Source organism: Tenrec ecaudatus, chromosome 2 (genome assembly GCF_050624435.1).
Source record: "Tenrec ecaudatus isolate mTenEca1 chromosome 2, mTenEca1.hap1, whole genome shotgun sequence".
In the NCBI taxonomy this organism is placed as follows: domain Eukaryota; kingdom Metazoa; phylum Chordata; class Mammalia; order Afrosoricida; family Tenrecidae; genus Tenrec; species Tenrec ecaudatus.
This window is the reverse complement of record NC_134531.1, coordinates 44,843,050-44,859,640: the sequence shown is the minus strand read 5'-3', so window position 1 is coordinate 44,859,640 and position 16,591 is coordinate 44,843,050. Positions and strand designations below refer to the sequence as shown.

At 37.4% G+C, this 16,591-nt stretch overlaps 1 protein-coding gene across 1 annotated transcript in view; it reads left to right on the top strand.

The window, feature by feature from the left end:
- HCN1 (hyperpolarization activated cyclic nucleotide gated potassium channel 1) overlaps positions 1 to 16,591 on the top strand; it is a 521,083-nt gene that overhangs the window by 289,446 nt on the left and 215,046 nt on the right. The window lies entirely within an intron of this gene.

Here is a 16,591-nt window from a genome sequence, read left to right as displayed (position 1 = left end):
TATGGTTTTATTTCCTTTACCTCATTAATCATTGTTCAATTTGAGTATATTCATTTGTGTATGTAATATCATTAGTTACATGAAAGTCAAGAGAGGTAACCCATCAGTAATGTACCCAACAGCAGCAGGAGTAATGGGTCCCTGAGGGTACAGGAAGAAGGCAAGGGGCTTGGGACGCTGATAGCATCGATGACCGCATCCTGCTTGGAATCACTCTTTCTTTCAACTTTTTGTTGCGAGCATTTGCTGTATTCACACAATTGTGGGCATTGGTAGGTATACCAAGGTAGCTATATTGGTAAGGATAAACATGAAATATGTATAAAGTGATATTCCAACCAACATTTCTTGGGGAATTATCTTATTCAATGTTGTTGTAACAGAAACAGTGCAAATGGGTGACTTTTACAAAGATCTTTTTTCTCTCACACATTTTTTCAGACTGCAAGTCCGAATTCAGGGTGTCAGCTCACATTTTGAATCTCTCCAGTCCACACCTGTGGGTGTGGCTCCCTTTGTGGCTCTCCAGGTGTCTCGTCAGCACTCTTGCCTTGGTCGCGGTGTAGACACACTTTCAAGGACATGCTGCACTCTTGGCTGCTCTTTCTTTGTGGCATCAGGTCCTTCGCCTTCCTTTGTCTCCTGTAAAAAGAAACTGTCTCCCCCGAGGACACTGCCCTTACAGAGGGTCAGGGCTGGGGCTGGAGTCAGACTGTTGCTTCCCTCATCACCTTACATCAGATCAGGGAGGATCTTGTCACCTAGGGAACGGTTACCTTATAATACCAATGCCCAGCCAAGAGCATCAAACCTCAGAGAGGTTTATGCATTTAGGGAAGACACTATTCAATCCATGACAGGAAGCAAGACCAAAAAAAAACAAAAAATGAAGTTATAGGCAATGAAACCTTTAAACTTAACCCTAAATGATATTTTTCCACTTAACCCTGAATGATATTTGAAAAGGACCTGTTCAAATATAAATTTAATTTGCATACTGAAGAATGTTTACATTTAAGTTGAAAAGTATAAGCTTTGCTATACAGATTACATCACTAACAAAGAAATGTAAATGTTGACTATTTTAGTGTAATTCCTATGCATTGGTGAATTAACCCTTATTTTCCATGAATGCAGGTTTTGATCTTTACTACTTGTATCATATTTTAATAAGATACTGATTTTTAAAGATAACCATAAATTTAGATAGGCTTCTGTAGAAAACAGCATGAAGGCATCGACTGACCTCTTCTTATTTCATAAGGGGGAAGAGAATCAAATTCCTCAACTCAAGGCCCAGGAGGCTAGAGTCAGACATGCCTCCAACTTCCAAACTTTTTACCACCCGCCTGACATAGATGCCCATCTAAAGACTCTCTATAAACCCTGCTGAGTTTGAGAACTCATTACAATGTCACGCAGAACTCACAGATCATGCTCAGTATCACGGGATTGTGAGGGAACTTAGCAGTTACAATTCAGAATCAGAAATGCGCAAGAGACAGGGTTTTGTTCAGGAGTCGAAAGCTTCTCCGCTGTATGTTTATGCAATACCTCGAAAACACAGGCACTCAGCACACACATCTGTCCATTATTTATATTTATGTTACTTATTTGAATCGATTATAAGGCCCATTATGTCAAACTGCTTGCCCGTTTGTTCTGTGCTTTCTTCTAGAGCCTTGGGCAGTGGCTAGCATTAGTTATTCATTGTTATCTAACCACTCGTTCATGGCTGGGAATTAATTGAAAAATCTTCTAAATGGGTTGTATGTAACAAATAGTCAGAAACAACATAGCTTGGTCCTCTCACTTTTCAAAAGGACCTGTCATTTGGACTCATCTTTAGAGGGACAGGCATGTGATATTCGGGGTGAGGGGTAAGCAGCTACTCTATAATTTGACTCCTAGCTGAGTACAGGAGCTAAAAACAAAGCAGTGCTGCTAAAAGAATACTTGATGAACCGTAATTAACACCAAACCATCTTAAACGTTCATGCAATTATCATTTCAAGTCTCATCTTGGATAGCTTTCAAAAAAGTAACAATTGATTTCATTGAAAAAGTAAACAACTATGCTTTGGTATCCATAAATCAAAAATAAAAGAAAACCCTCAATGCTATCAATTTGATTCTGATACATAATAATTCTAGTGGACAGAGTGGGACTGCCCCTCAGGATTTACACTACAGGAGCTCCTTCTGAGGGCAGACATCCTTAGCTTTTTTCTCCGAGGGCATGGTAAATTTGAACCACTAATATTGCAGTGGATCACCCCATGCTTACTGCACAGTGACCGTGGTTTCTGTAAAGTTGACGTGGTGGTTATTGGAAGGGGCCATCGAGTCGGTACTGACCCATAATACCCTTATGCGTGATAGGAAGAAACACTGCCCAATGGTGCACCATCCTTAAAACTGGATCTGTGCTTGAACCCATTGTTGTAGCCAGTGAGTCATTTCATCTCCTGAGGACCTTCTTCTTTTCTGCTGCCCTTCCACCGTACCAAGCATGATGTCCTTCTCCAGGGATTGGTCGCTCCTGACAACATGTCCAAAATATGTAAGGCAGCGTCTCACCATCCTTTCCTCTAAGGAATATTCTGGCCGTACTTCTTCTAAGACAGATCCGTTTGTCCTTTCAGCAGTCCACAGCACTTTCAATATTCTTCTCCAACAGCTCAGTTCAAATGCATCGATTTTTCCTTCGGGCTTCTTTATTCGATGTATAATTCTCATACGCATATGAGGCTATTGAAAATGCACTGCCTTGGGCCCGGGGCACCTTAGTCCTCAAGGTAACATTCTTATTTTTCAATATTCTAAAGAGGTATTATGCAGCAGATTGAGCAAATGCCACATGTCTTTCCTGTTTTGACTGCTGCTTCCATGATTGTAGACGTAAGCAATACAAAAATCCTAATGCAATTATAATATAGGACAATATGTATTACATATAATGGTTAGCATATTTAATAGAGAAAAATAATGACTTGATATTTTTACCACTTTTTTAGTTGGAATTTAGTATATAATATCATTCGATAGTTCAATCACATCTAGTAGAATATATAATTGCTACCACAATCAGTTTCCAAACAATCTTTTTCTACATGGACTCCTTGACCTTGTCTCCCGTTTACCCCAAACAGCACTGTGACCCTCTCCCCCTGAACCCCTATTCTACCTGCTAATTTACATGTTAATCAATCCTGGGTTTCATATATATTTTTTCTTTAAGTATATCTGCACATGTTCAATTAGGAGTCTATCCTACCCTAATTTTACCTTTATTGTGTTTTGCCCCTGAAAATTTACTTATGAAATTTCCTTTTATTTTATTTCTCATTTATTTAAAATTATTTTCATATGAAATTTCAGTGATGTGCATTAAACTGACATGGAGGGAAAGACCTTATCTGACCTCTGGCATCCTTACTGACAGGAGAATGTGGTCAGACATGCATCCACCCTCCATCTTTCTTTATCTTATCCTGTTCCCTTCCTACATCTGTGCTGTGTTCAATAATTCATTGCAATGGCCATGTGGAGCACATATGATACAATTATGAGAGTTCCTTAGAAAGTTAATAGATTACCACAAATCAGGCTCAGTAAACAGTAAGGACACAGTCCTTGGTCCACAGCAATACCTAACCACAGCCAACAGACAAATCTTTGTCTGGTCCTCAGTCTCTCAGCTTTGTGGTCCCTTGGCCTCTTCCTCCATGGACCAGGAAGTCCATCTGCTGCTGTGCCTCAGAGTCCCATAATCATCATGCAGTCCCTCTACTCTGTTTCATGGCTTCCTTGTTGGGGCCTCTGGTTTCAGCCTGGCTTCTTTGCTCTATCCCAGAGTCTCCTTGCCACAATCCAATGCTTTGGGTCTTGGCCTCTGCTATTTCAGACAGAGATCTCTAAAGCTCTCTTTATTTCTGAGGATTCAGAACTTCCTTTCTGCATTTGAGATGGAAGAGTGACTTTGATGGAAGTGTAGCTTTTGCCTCTCAGTAGACTGTCACCCCAAGGTAAAAGGGGTGTGATGTAGTTCACACATCTACTAAGGTCAGGACTTATCACACCTTAACCTTGTCCATTGGTGTAGCAGAGCATTCCCTTCAACATGTGATATAGACACAGACAGAGTCCAAATTTATAATACACTGGGATTATGGATAAAAGGGCCATATTAATGGACTACATTTTAAGAGGGCAGAAGCAGTTAAGCATATTTTCAGCTGTAAGCAAAATAGATTATTTTTTATTGTGGGATTAGGAATATGACTAAGTAATAACCATAAAACAAGATGATTTATATCAATAGATAATCTCTATAATATCATTTGACTTTTAAGTTTTTTTCATTCTAAAGCTGTGGAATTCTATAAAACAAAATACAACAAAACAAAGCAAAGTGATTCCACAAAGAGAGTTATAAAATAGAAGTTAAATCTTATATATGAAAAAAAAACACTATACCTTTTTTACCAGTATTACACCCTCTTCTAAATAATTGGCATAGTTAATTCCAAAACCATGTCACTATGAAAACCTCAGCATTATTCAAAAATAGAGGATGATCACATCAGATAACAAATTGAAGGATAAATACACCATTATCTAACTGATAAATGGCATGATTATAAAATTGCTAAACAACTGAGAATTTTCCCCCTGCCAAGTTGACACATAACCTTAACCATCATGGATAAATGAGTCTCCCTCTACACTGCTGCATGTGTTACTCTCAATCATTTGTCATTAATGTACAAAAGGGTTATATGGTAGATTTTTGTTATTGTAATAAAAGCAGAATGATGGATGATGAGATAATTAAAAATTGGGGTGAGGTTATAATACAAGCTTATGTTCCTTTAATTATGCTACCTTATTTGTTTCTTATAACAACAGAATGAGGTGAGCACTATTATAAGTTTACATTCTGAGAAATGGAAATATTTTTAGGATAAATTAGCCTTCTAATGTCAGACAGGTGATTAGAGTCAAGATTGGAGTGCCTGCCTATCTGATGGCTTCGTTTATGCTTGGAACCACTGCACAGCAGTGATTTCTTTTACATAGATGCTAGGCAACAATTTCTTTTTAATACTAAAACACATACAAACAAATTGGAGTTAAGGTACTCCAAATGCAATAGAAAGCTACTCTAGAATCAACGTACAAGGTGAAGAATGATAGGAAGAAGTGGTATTTCTGCTGTGAAATTACGCTACCAGAAGGGTGGAAGGAAGGTGAGGGAGAAACGGGGGGCAGATGACAAGGATCTACATATACCCTCTTTCCTGGTGTCAAACAGCAGAGAAGTGGGTGAAGGGAGGCATCAGAAAGTGTAAGATATGACAAAATAATAATAATTTATAAATTATCTAGGGTTCATGGGGGAGGGGAGAGGCCAAGGAAAATGAGGAGCTGATACCAAGAGCTCAAGTAGAAAGCAAATGTTTTGAGAATGATGAGCGAAACAAAGGTCAAAAGTGCTGGACACAATGGATGCATGTATAGATTGTGATAAGAATTGTACAAGCCCCCTATAAAACGAGTTTAAATAAATAAATAAATAGAAAACACAAGTAAAAAAACTAAATTTTTTTTAAAAAGAAAGCAAAAATTGGGAAGCAAGACCAATATTGATTCAGAACACAAACAATACGGTCATTCTTGAATGTGGGCATCACAATTATACCATGACATTTTCAATGTCTACGAGATAGTGTATGATAGAGAGTGGTGTACTTGGTGCGCTCCTCCTTGTGCTTTCCTTTTTCGTGTCTTGCATCCTTCGATATCATTTGTTGTTGCTGTTGTTTGCCATTAAGTTGGCCCCAACACAGGAGCCCTGAAAGAAATGCTGGTCAGCCCTGCAGCCTCTCCTTGATCGTTGGTGTAATCAAGCCCATCGTGGAGGCGAGTGTGTCAGGCTTTCTCAATAGCTGTTTTCCTTACTTTTGCTTTACAGGTCTCTCTGTCAAACAAGGTATCTTTCTCTCATGACTAGTCTTTCTTGATGACCAAAGTTGGCATGACAAAATTGTGGTGACAAAATGCGGAGCTGATACCAAGGGCTCAAGCAGAAAGCAAATGTTTGAGAATGATGATGGCAACAAATGTACAAAATTGCTTGACACAATGGATGTATGCATGGATTGTGATAAAAGTTGTATGAGCCCCCAACAAACTGATTAAAAGAAAACAGAACAATAACAAAAACAAACAAAAATCATCCAATAAAGAGTTCCAAGGTTTTTGGTGTTTTTAAAATTCCATTTTAGGGGCCTAATTGGTTAGTTAGAGTGAGAAAGATCAAAATATAACTTGTACAGGAAATAATGTTGTTCTATATTTATATAATTTGCCTCTGTTTCATTCACAGACTATCACCTGAATAAAACAAGTTGGACTAAAATAAAATCCTAGATTGGAGAACTAATGGATAATAAATTGTTTTTACACATCTTACCTTTCCAAGAACATTTTACTGTCTTTCAATGCATCAAATTAAAATTGAATTAATTCATTAACACAATTTTAGGTGTTAAGGTATTTGGATTAAATAATGAAAACTATTGAATATTCATTTAAAGACGATAATTGAGGAAATAAAACTATGATGCTTTCACACTTGCATAACTGAATCTAACTATATCCGGCATGACTTGGGACTGACCTTTCCATGTAAATTTGAGCATCAGTCCTGTTCCAAGGGGTCTGGTACATATGACAGTCATAGATTTTTTTTCCAAACAAAAGATACTTATTCATATCTGTGACCAGCAAATGGTTTCAAATTTTTCTCAATTTTTTTCTCAATAAAAGTCTTATCTCCTTCTCATTAACATAACTTCCAATAAAGAACACAATCAAAATGGAGACTTAGGGGATTTGCAGGGCCAGTTAAAATCAAGACTAAAAGGGAGCTCAGAAGTGTATAGGGCCTGTTTTGCTTTTTCATTTAAATACAAAGAGGTCATACTGATAGAGTTCCTCAAAAGAAACAGGACTATCAGGGTGTAGGGGGGGCTTTTAGGAAGAATTTTTAAGGGAATTAAAAATTGCATTGGTGAGAAAAAAGTCAGGGGCATTGCACATTAAATGTGTGTGTGTGTGTGTGTGTGTGTGTGTGTGTGATCATGAAAACATACCTTCCCATTTTCAGGGAGTATCAAGAGCTAGGAGAAGATCCACTTTATAACCCTTCAGAATTTTTTCCCCACCCCAAACTCAAAGAACATTGTTAGGAACATGATTTGAGTTTATGTAGAATGCTGGTGTGGTTTAAATCAAAGAGCAATATTGATTGAGAATGCAGTACAAGTAATTCTTGGATCTGGATATAACAATTATACCATAACAAGTTAAAAATGATGAGGCTTAGTAGAGACGTTCACAGACTAATAGTGAGTCATGACAGAAAACCTTAAGGAAACACTCCTTTCTCCCAGCAGTGCCTCCTCGTCACCACTGTGGCGGCCATTTGCTCTCTGACCTGATCCCTCTCAGCCACCTGCTTCTTTGGCCTTTGCCTTTCCTCATACGCTGGGATGTTGCTCTTGCTCAGATTCTAGGAGCTTCTCTGCAGCTCTGCCCGAGGGTCTCAACACCACACAACAATCTGGTGTTGGAAGTGGCAAAGCTGGGGTAATAGATGAGTCCTAATAGTAAAAGAAAATAACGCTTGGCTATAATTTAATTTAGAGACCTGCCTCCTACAATGATATTTTCTTATAGGTAGGTTCTTCAACTCTTCGTTGTTGTTCGGTACCATTGAGGAAATTCAGACTCATAGCAGCCTGATAACCACAGAACAAAGTACCACCTGGCCTGCTGGAGCCCATCATCCCAGCAACTGTGTATCTTGTTAAAGGCTTTCCTCTCTTTTATGGCCCCGGCATTTTACCAAACTTGATGTCCTTCTCCAGGGACTGGGTTCTCCTGATAACACATCCAAAGTAGGCGAGACAGAGTCATCCTTGCCTATAAGGATGATTCTGACGGAACTTTTTCCAGCCAGATGTGCTTGTTGGCTTGGCAGCCCCTGGTACTTTCCGTGTTCTCCCACAGCACCATAATGCAATGACTCGTCCTTATTCATCAACTTGTATACGCATATCACATGACTGAAAATACCATGGCTTGGAGCCAGCATACCTTAGTTCTCAAAGTGACATCCTTGTTTTTCAACACTTTAAAGATGTCTTGCCCTGCAGATTTACCCAATGCAATGTGTCATTTGATATTATGAGTGCTGCTTCCATGAGCATTGAGGTTGTAGCCTATTAAGATGAAATACTGCACAACTATAATCTTTACTCTGTTTATCATGATGTTACCTACTAGAAGCACGTAAGAACGAAAGCACACTTGTCAGGATTGGGTTTTCTTTACACTGAGTTGTAGATCTACATCAGCAAGTGTCTAAAGTCCTCATTTTCATCCGTATGTTGCTGCTTGCTGATAAGCCTCCCCATAATACTAATGCCACGTTCTTCTTCGTAGAATGCAGTTTCTCTGACTGTTTGCTCTGCATACAGATTGAATAGGTATGGTAAGATGACTCAACCCTGTTGCACACCTTTTCTGATATAAGCCAGGCAATATCCCCTGTTCTGGTTACAAAACAGCCTCTTAATCCATGTACAGGTTCCTAATGAGTATAGTTAATTCATTAGACAATTAATTAGGTATATTTTATTCAGTTAATATTATTTATTACATTTGTTTGTAAAGTATTTCTCTAGCATGGCATATGGCAGAGGAGGCGAGTAAATGCTGGGCCATTTTTGCACTTACATTCTAGCAAGCGTTTATTCAGATCACTCTTTTCTTGGGAAGCTCTAATGCAAAACAATTTGTAATCTAATGGAAATCTAATGGAAAATACAATTATGCACAAAAACCACTTATATAGATTTGAATGGAAATGCATGCATTTCACATAAACTTCTGAAAAATGGAGACTTTTGCTCATGAAATAATATTTTCTTCTTGCCAACCATCATATTCTTGACAATGCAGTTTTATTTTTGTGTCCTATGCTGTGACATTGATTTCAATTTATGGTGACCTTGTATGTTTTAGAGTAGAACTGCCCTCTACAGAATTTCCTAGTGTGTATCCAGAAGTAGAGCAACAGCGTTTCTTCCAAGTTATATTTGGGTGAACCCAAACTGCCTACCCTTGGGTTAAGAGACAAGCACATGAACAATCTGCCTCATCAAGGGACTTCAGCTATACATAAAATAACATAAAATTTAATTCCCACAAAGGCATGCTATTGATGGCTTGGCTTGCACTAACATAATATATTAACTATGTATTTTAAAGACACAAAAAATAGCCTAAGTTGATTTAGGATAAGGAATTTTCAAACCAGATGAAGATTTGAAACCCTCAGACACTTCTCAGTCAAAGATGGTGCAGTGACAATAATATTTGTGAGTGTCAGAATTGAAAGAATTTTTCATTGACATTTCATATTGTAAGGAAACAATTTGAAATACTAAATACATATTCACATACAATGGTTATATATAACTAAAACATTGAAACCTGAAAGATTTCCATGTTATTTCAGTATTATTATTATCTAATATGCTAGAGAATGCATAAGGCAGAATTAAAATCAGTTCATGTTTTGTTTCATAAGGCCCAATTGACTACTTAGCTCATGACTGATTGGAATAATAAAACTAAAGTGATATCTCTTAAGAAATAAGACTAAAGATTTATTAATTAATCATCTTTTTTTATCTCCTGAGTTCTAACAACAGTTTGAAGTATAATTTCTATAAATGGAAATTTCCTTATTATAATGGTGTTGATTTTATTTTTTCTAATTAGAATACCTTGTGTTAAGTTGACTTTTATTTAGTTCCAACAAAAAACTGGACAATTAATGTACTAACAAGGCACAGTGTAGATTCACTGGGCAAAAATGCTTCCAAAGCCCTTTTTATGAGTTATAGTAACCAAGTAGGTCAGCAGCCTGCTGAGTTCCCTGATTCTCCTTTGCCATCGTGCTTCTGCTGACTAAGACAGCTTGCCTGGTGACTGCTCTCCTCAATAGGAACACAATGTTAACACAAATGAAACCATTCCCATAGCAAGTTCTCCCTTTTCACAAAAGATGTGTGTGTGTGTGTGTGTGTGTGTGTGTGTGTGTGTGTGAGAAACAGAGAGAGAGAGAGAGAGAGAGAGAGAGAGAGAGAGAGAGAGAGAGAGAGAGAGAGACAGAGAGACAGAGACAGAGAGAACAAGATCAAATGAAACCCATTGCTATTGAAAAACATATGGAAATGACTCCAATCTGATATTTTGGTTGTCAGTGGAGTATGCACATGAATTATAGTTCAAACTTGAAAGGCACAGAGGATATTGCATAAATTATACATTAACTATGACTGCATTGGGTAATAATAGGTACTAACAATCCTTAAGTATCAAAGCCTGCTTTGATTTTTCTGATATAGATTAGTTCTTAAATTCTAAGTGACAAAGGTGTACAGAAAGCACTACTTATGAAATTATCTCATCTAAAGATTGGAACCCAGTAAAATTAGAGAAAAGTAACATAAATACTTTGCAGTTTGTTCTTTTCTTTGAAAGAAATGAACCAATTGTATAGTTTCACCTCTCCATGGATATATATGGATATACACATACATACATACACACACATATATGTATGCACACATACATATACATATAGATAGATCACATATATAGATATACAGATAGATCACAAATATATAGATCTATACACACACATATATCTGTCTATATGGATTGCTTTATCTTTGTCTATCTATCTATGTTTTTGTCTTTTTGAGACTCATAAATAGAACATAAGGGTCCATGTGGCCCATCATCTGAGGTGGCTAATTAAAAGAGGTTAAAGCGTGTTTATCCCCATTTTATAGATGAATAGTTTAGCTCAAAGACATACTATACCATCTGCATAAAGCCAGAAGCACAGCATGCAGTAACAATTTTAAACCTATGTTCCTCTTGAGTTCATGCTGAACCCACAGTATCATGTGTACCAAAGGGCTTCAGAATCATATGCCATTGTCAACTGTGTTTACAGAAAGACAACATCAGGGTGAGTTGAATGTTGCATGAATTGTTTGTGGAAAAGACAGTTTTGTATGTTTTTGTTTGTTACTGCTTTTAACACTACCTTAAATGCAAAGGAATCTGGCAAAGAAAAGCAACACTAATTGCATATGTTTTCTAAACTTCTCCTATGCTTAGATGCTACAGCAGAAATATTGTTTTGATTTGATTCATACTGGAATAAATTGGATCCCTGCTCTTCAACTTAGGACTCAGTGGAATAGCAGATTGACTTTGCTAGCTTATTAGACATATGGATTTGTTCCCTTTCAAAATGAATCCAAGGTTAAGTCTTTCTATTTTAAGAAAAAGAGAGACAAATATATAGACATGAATTATGCAGACAAAGTGGCTTATTCTCAGATAATTTTGCATTCTATAGTCACTTCATACAATGGAAGGTATGCTACACTTTTCTCTTTTTCTCTTCCTTCTCCCGTTTCTCTGTCTCCTTTTCCACTATCTCTGACATGCATTTCTCACATTAGAACTATATGGCCAGGTGAGTGACCACATGAGGAAGCCACACAATGAGTAAGCAATATGAAAAAGAAAGGGCAAAGCTTCTGAATTTTCATATGAAAAACATTTTCCTTGTTTCATTATATACATTATGATCCTTTGACAATTACTTTGTTATTTTTAGAGGTGAAACATCCTGAAAATGAGTAATTCCTATGCAAAAAAATGGGCTTGGCCCATGTCTCTTTTATTTACTTTGGTTATTTTCCATATATTGACTGCAGGCAAATAATCAAATAGGATTTTATTACTATATTCTAGACCAGTGTTTTCAACCTTCCTAATGCCATGACCCTTTAATACAGTTCCTCATATTGTGGTGACCCCAAACCATATAAGTATTTTCATTGCTACTTTATAACTGTAATTTTGCTCCTGTTATGAATCTGGCAACCCCTGTGAAAGAGTTGTTTGAGATCCAAAGGGACCGTGACCCACAAGTTGAGAACCACTGTTCTAGACTAACTGGTCAGTCACCACTGTCAATGTTTCGAGGTTATAACTGGATCCAGTGTGACTATGAGCGGTCAAATATTTACCAGCAGGTGGCTCAGAAAAGTGCTTCACCTAAAGCAGGTATATTTAATACCTGCTCTGTTGTACATCCAGCTAGCATGTACTCTGTACAGAGACTTAAAAGTATGAGCATAGTCATTTTAATGCATTGAACTTCATAGTGTTAAAAGGTTATATAATAGAGATTGGAATCCTTGACCACATTCTTGTAATTTATCAAAGATTACAATGAACCACAGCATCTTCCAAATTCCAGTAACATTATGCTTGACTTATCGCAAAGCTAACAAACTATTTAAAATATATTTTAGAATATAAATAAATATTAAGATAATTTATATTTATGATTTGCGTAAACATTCATGGATATTTGCAGAGCACTTTGCGCTCTTCTTGGACATTGTGATCAATGAGGTAACCTAAGATTCTGATTCATGTGCATGAGGGAAAGGCCGGGACAGTGATGTCACGTTCCATCATATTAAAGGGAGGGGATATTTTAACTTGACTGCCTCATTTGGGCAGAAAATATATTCTCCAACCATCAAGCCATCTTTGCTTGTGGCTTTATTGCTGTTGCTCTGTTTTTCTCTAAGATAAGCTACTGTTTCATTAAAAGTAAGAACGAAACTAAAGTTTTCTTTTTGAAAGTATAACATAGCATTAAACACGTGCCATTTCAAGCGTACCTGTTGCTCTTGCTTCTCTGACGCTAAACTGGAACTAACGCACTAATGCTCTGCTTCCTGATGATGGCGCTCGACCTAGGACTTTCTTGCCTCTTCCCTCAGCAGCTTATAAATTCTTAAAGGGGATAAGGCGTTTCCTCAAAAGTGTGTATTTAGTAAATCGGAAAATTGAATTAAAATGTTCTTTAACGGGCATTTATAGAAGTCATTCTTTTGAGGGAAACATTCCATTTCATTTATCAATATTATAATTTGTTTAGAATATCCGTATTACTGTTGTGCCTGGATATGAGATTTATTCTTGATAGGTCTCTTGAGAAGTCCTGCCTGGAGATCAGCGGAGTGCGGACGTATACAGTGTAGCATGCAAACCTCATGCTCAGGAGGTCGGGATACAGTCTATATATGAATATTTTATGAGACGGACATCTAAAGGCCTGTTATTTAACCATCCTCTAATGACTGTGTTGTGCAAATCAGAGACTGTTCGTGGTGGTTTGGTGTTTGTTCTAGAGCAAGTGGTTCCATATGCAGAATCAGAAACAAAAAAGAGACCAGGCATTTTATTTTACAGAAGAATGAATGCAGGCATAGAAATGTGAGTTAAAAGCCAAAAGCTACTAATACAAAGGCAGATTGCTTTTCTCCTCCCGGCTATCTTTCTGCCACTGAGACTATTCACCATGATCACTAGGCATCTTTGAGGACAGCCCCGTTTCTTCGAAAGAAAATAATAGATCCCCTGTATCAGAATTTCTTAGGGCAGCTCCGCAGTACAGTTCTGCTGGCTGCATTCTGCTTTAGGATCCTCTTCCTTCTTCTCAGTGAAGTGAATTATAGAGGTTTACAGGTGTATTTCTACCAGCTTTTTTGGAGTAGCCTATTACCCTAATTCGTGTAGCAGTTTTAACCTCTACCAGGTATCTAACTTTGGGGCTATGTAATTGAATATTTGTTATTATTTGTGTCTTGAATGCATATGGTAATGACATACACACACAATCATGCTAAGCAAACTTCTCTATGATAAGTGAAAAGTAAAGACCTCATTCATTTTAGAATTGTGTCTAATATAAATTCTGTACTTTTGCATATTGTGGTATGTAATAGCAAACATTGTGTATCTAGTATGAACTAGCGAGGAGAAATTTAAAATATCTGTGAAAAGTCTAGCAGAGCGTTAGTGACAGAACTAAATCTAGAACAGGGGTCTCTGGAATTGTATTCACTTTATCTCATTAATGCAGGCATGAATTCACCATATGCTGATACATTAAGGGCTTGGTGATTAGGTAAAATAGAAATACCCTTTGATTTCATGGTTTTTAATACTTCAATGGAGGTTACCTTGTCTCATCTGTAAATTAGCTACTGAGAGAAACAGCTATTAATAGCACATTGTTGTCGGCTTCTTGGAATTGGTTCTGTGTGTTACAGCAGACACCTCCATGGTGCTTTCTTGGTTTGAGGGAATCTTTCTGTGAACAGTTTACCAGGATTGTCTTTTGCAGAGCTGCAGAATAGGTTTAAGTTACCAACCTGTTTACTAGCAGTCAATTCAAATGGCTGGTACTACCCAGAATACCAAGACATAATATGCCCACCCACAGGCTTCACATTGGCTTCTGTTCATGGCAGCCTTGTAGGACAAAGCAGAATTGCTCAGGAATGATTCCAAGACTAAAATTTTACAGGAAGGAATGGACTTCCTCATTTTTCTTCCATGAGGAAGCTTGTCAGTTAGCAGCCCAGTGCTTAAACTACGGCACCATCAGGACTCCTTAGAAACTATGTAGAGCTTCTTCATATGCTTTTTTAATAAATACTTTGCAGGAGATCCAGAAATAAAACGCACCGCCTTGGTGTTCATAGATAAGCATAGATATCAGAGCAATGATCCCAAATCTACGGTGAGTCATAAAGCTTGATAGTTTAGGGTTGATGCTTGAAGTACGCATTTGAAAAGAACACCGGACTGTTTGGAAGACAGCAATGTCAAGGAGGTGAACATCTGTGTGGGAATCCCGCATGCTGCGTAAGCCAGAAGTAACGTGATCTGAAAAGAACATTAACGACTAATTATTATTAATAACTTACTACAGGGACTTAAACTAGCCATTCAACTGTAAGGCATTTCATAAACCTGGACAGGGTAGCAGTGATAGGAATCGCACATGTAATCTCTTCATATATTTCAGTTTCTAGGGTAATTTTTTAGCATGCTGATTGAATACGTATGTGACCAAAGTTCAAAAGATCACTATCTTCACATCTAAGGCGCGTTCTGACTGCACTTTTTATAAGACCGATTTGTGATTTTTTTTTTCTGGAAGCTCCTGATATATTCTTCAACACCGTCATCCCAAGGAACCAATCCTTCCCGGCCTTCCCTAAGCAGATGAGACCATTGAAAACAGGGCACCAATCCTTCCCGGCCTTCCCCAAGCAGATGAGACCATTGAAAACAGGGCACGATCCTTCCTGGCCTTCCCTAAGCAGATGAGACCATTGAAAAGACCACCACTGCCCTGTCAGGGCTCTTTGCCCAATAGGACAGCTACTTTGGAAAAACTTTAAGGCGTTCTTTGGAGCAGATTTGTTTAACGTAAAGCACTGTGTGATTCCTTTATTGTTACTCCCATGGGCATCGCTTGAGAATCCAAATAAAATTAAATTCGTTACAACTTCAATATAGTCTCTTTATCACGATGTTCCTATTGCTCCAGTTGTGAGGATTTTTTGGTTTCTTTATATTGCGGTATAATTCATACTTGTGACTAAAATCTTGGCTCATCATCATTTAAGTGCTTTAAGTCCTCTTTATGATCAGCAAGCAAGGAGTGCTATCTGCATAACATTGGTTATTAATGAGTCTTCCTCCAATCCTGATGCTGCTGTCTCTTTATATAATTCAGTTGCTAGGGTGATTTTTTAGCATCCTGTTTGAATAACTACGATGAAAGGATAATATTCTGACATACACCTTTCATGACTTTAAACCATGCAGTATCTCCTTTTCTTTTTTGCATTTTTGGTCAATACAGAACTGGTTCTATCTACGAAAAATAAGAGTTCTAGAATTCCTATTTCTTTGCAATGTTATTCAGAACTTGATAAGGGCTGCACAGTCGAATATACTCTATTTGAGTGTACTCTGAATCTACGTATAGAAAAAAATGGGCAGAAAGAAAAGATATAGCCTTCTAAAGAAGTCAAAAAGCTTTGGATTAAAACATGTGCTTTTTATTTCACCAGTGCATACAAATAACAGAGAAAAATTGTGTGGATACACATGAGTTGTTGCAAGGCACCTTGAAAATATAAGAAACATGAATGATATTTAGTACTAGTTGGATCCACAACTAGGAAGTGGGTATATTCTTATTAAGATCCAGGGTATGATAAGAAAAATGGAATCTAAGTAAATAGTTTCAATCTTGCAATGGCTTTTGCCAAATTGAAAGACTTGAACTTTAATACACTAGAATAAATGCTAATCAAAATGAATGGGAATCTAAGTCAAATGAATATTCAAGTTTTCCAAATGATTCTTTTTCCTGATAATGTGAATTATACTTTAGAGTTGGTGATGCCTCGGAGAAGAAATGATGACTATGTGGTACGATATCTTAGATGCATGTATAATGGCCCGAGGTACAAGAATAAAACACCGTCTGGTCCTGTTCCATCCTCATCATTGTTGTGATATTTGAGTTCATTGCTGCAACTAC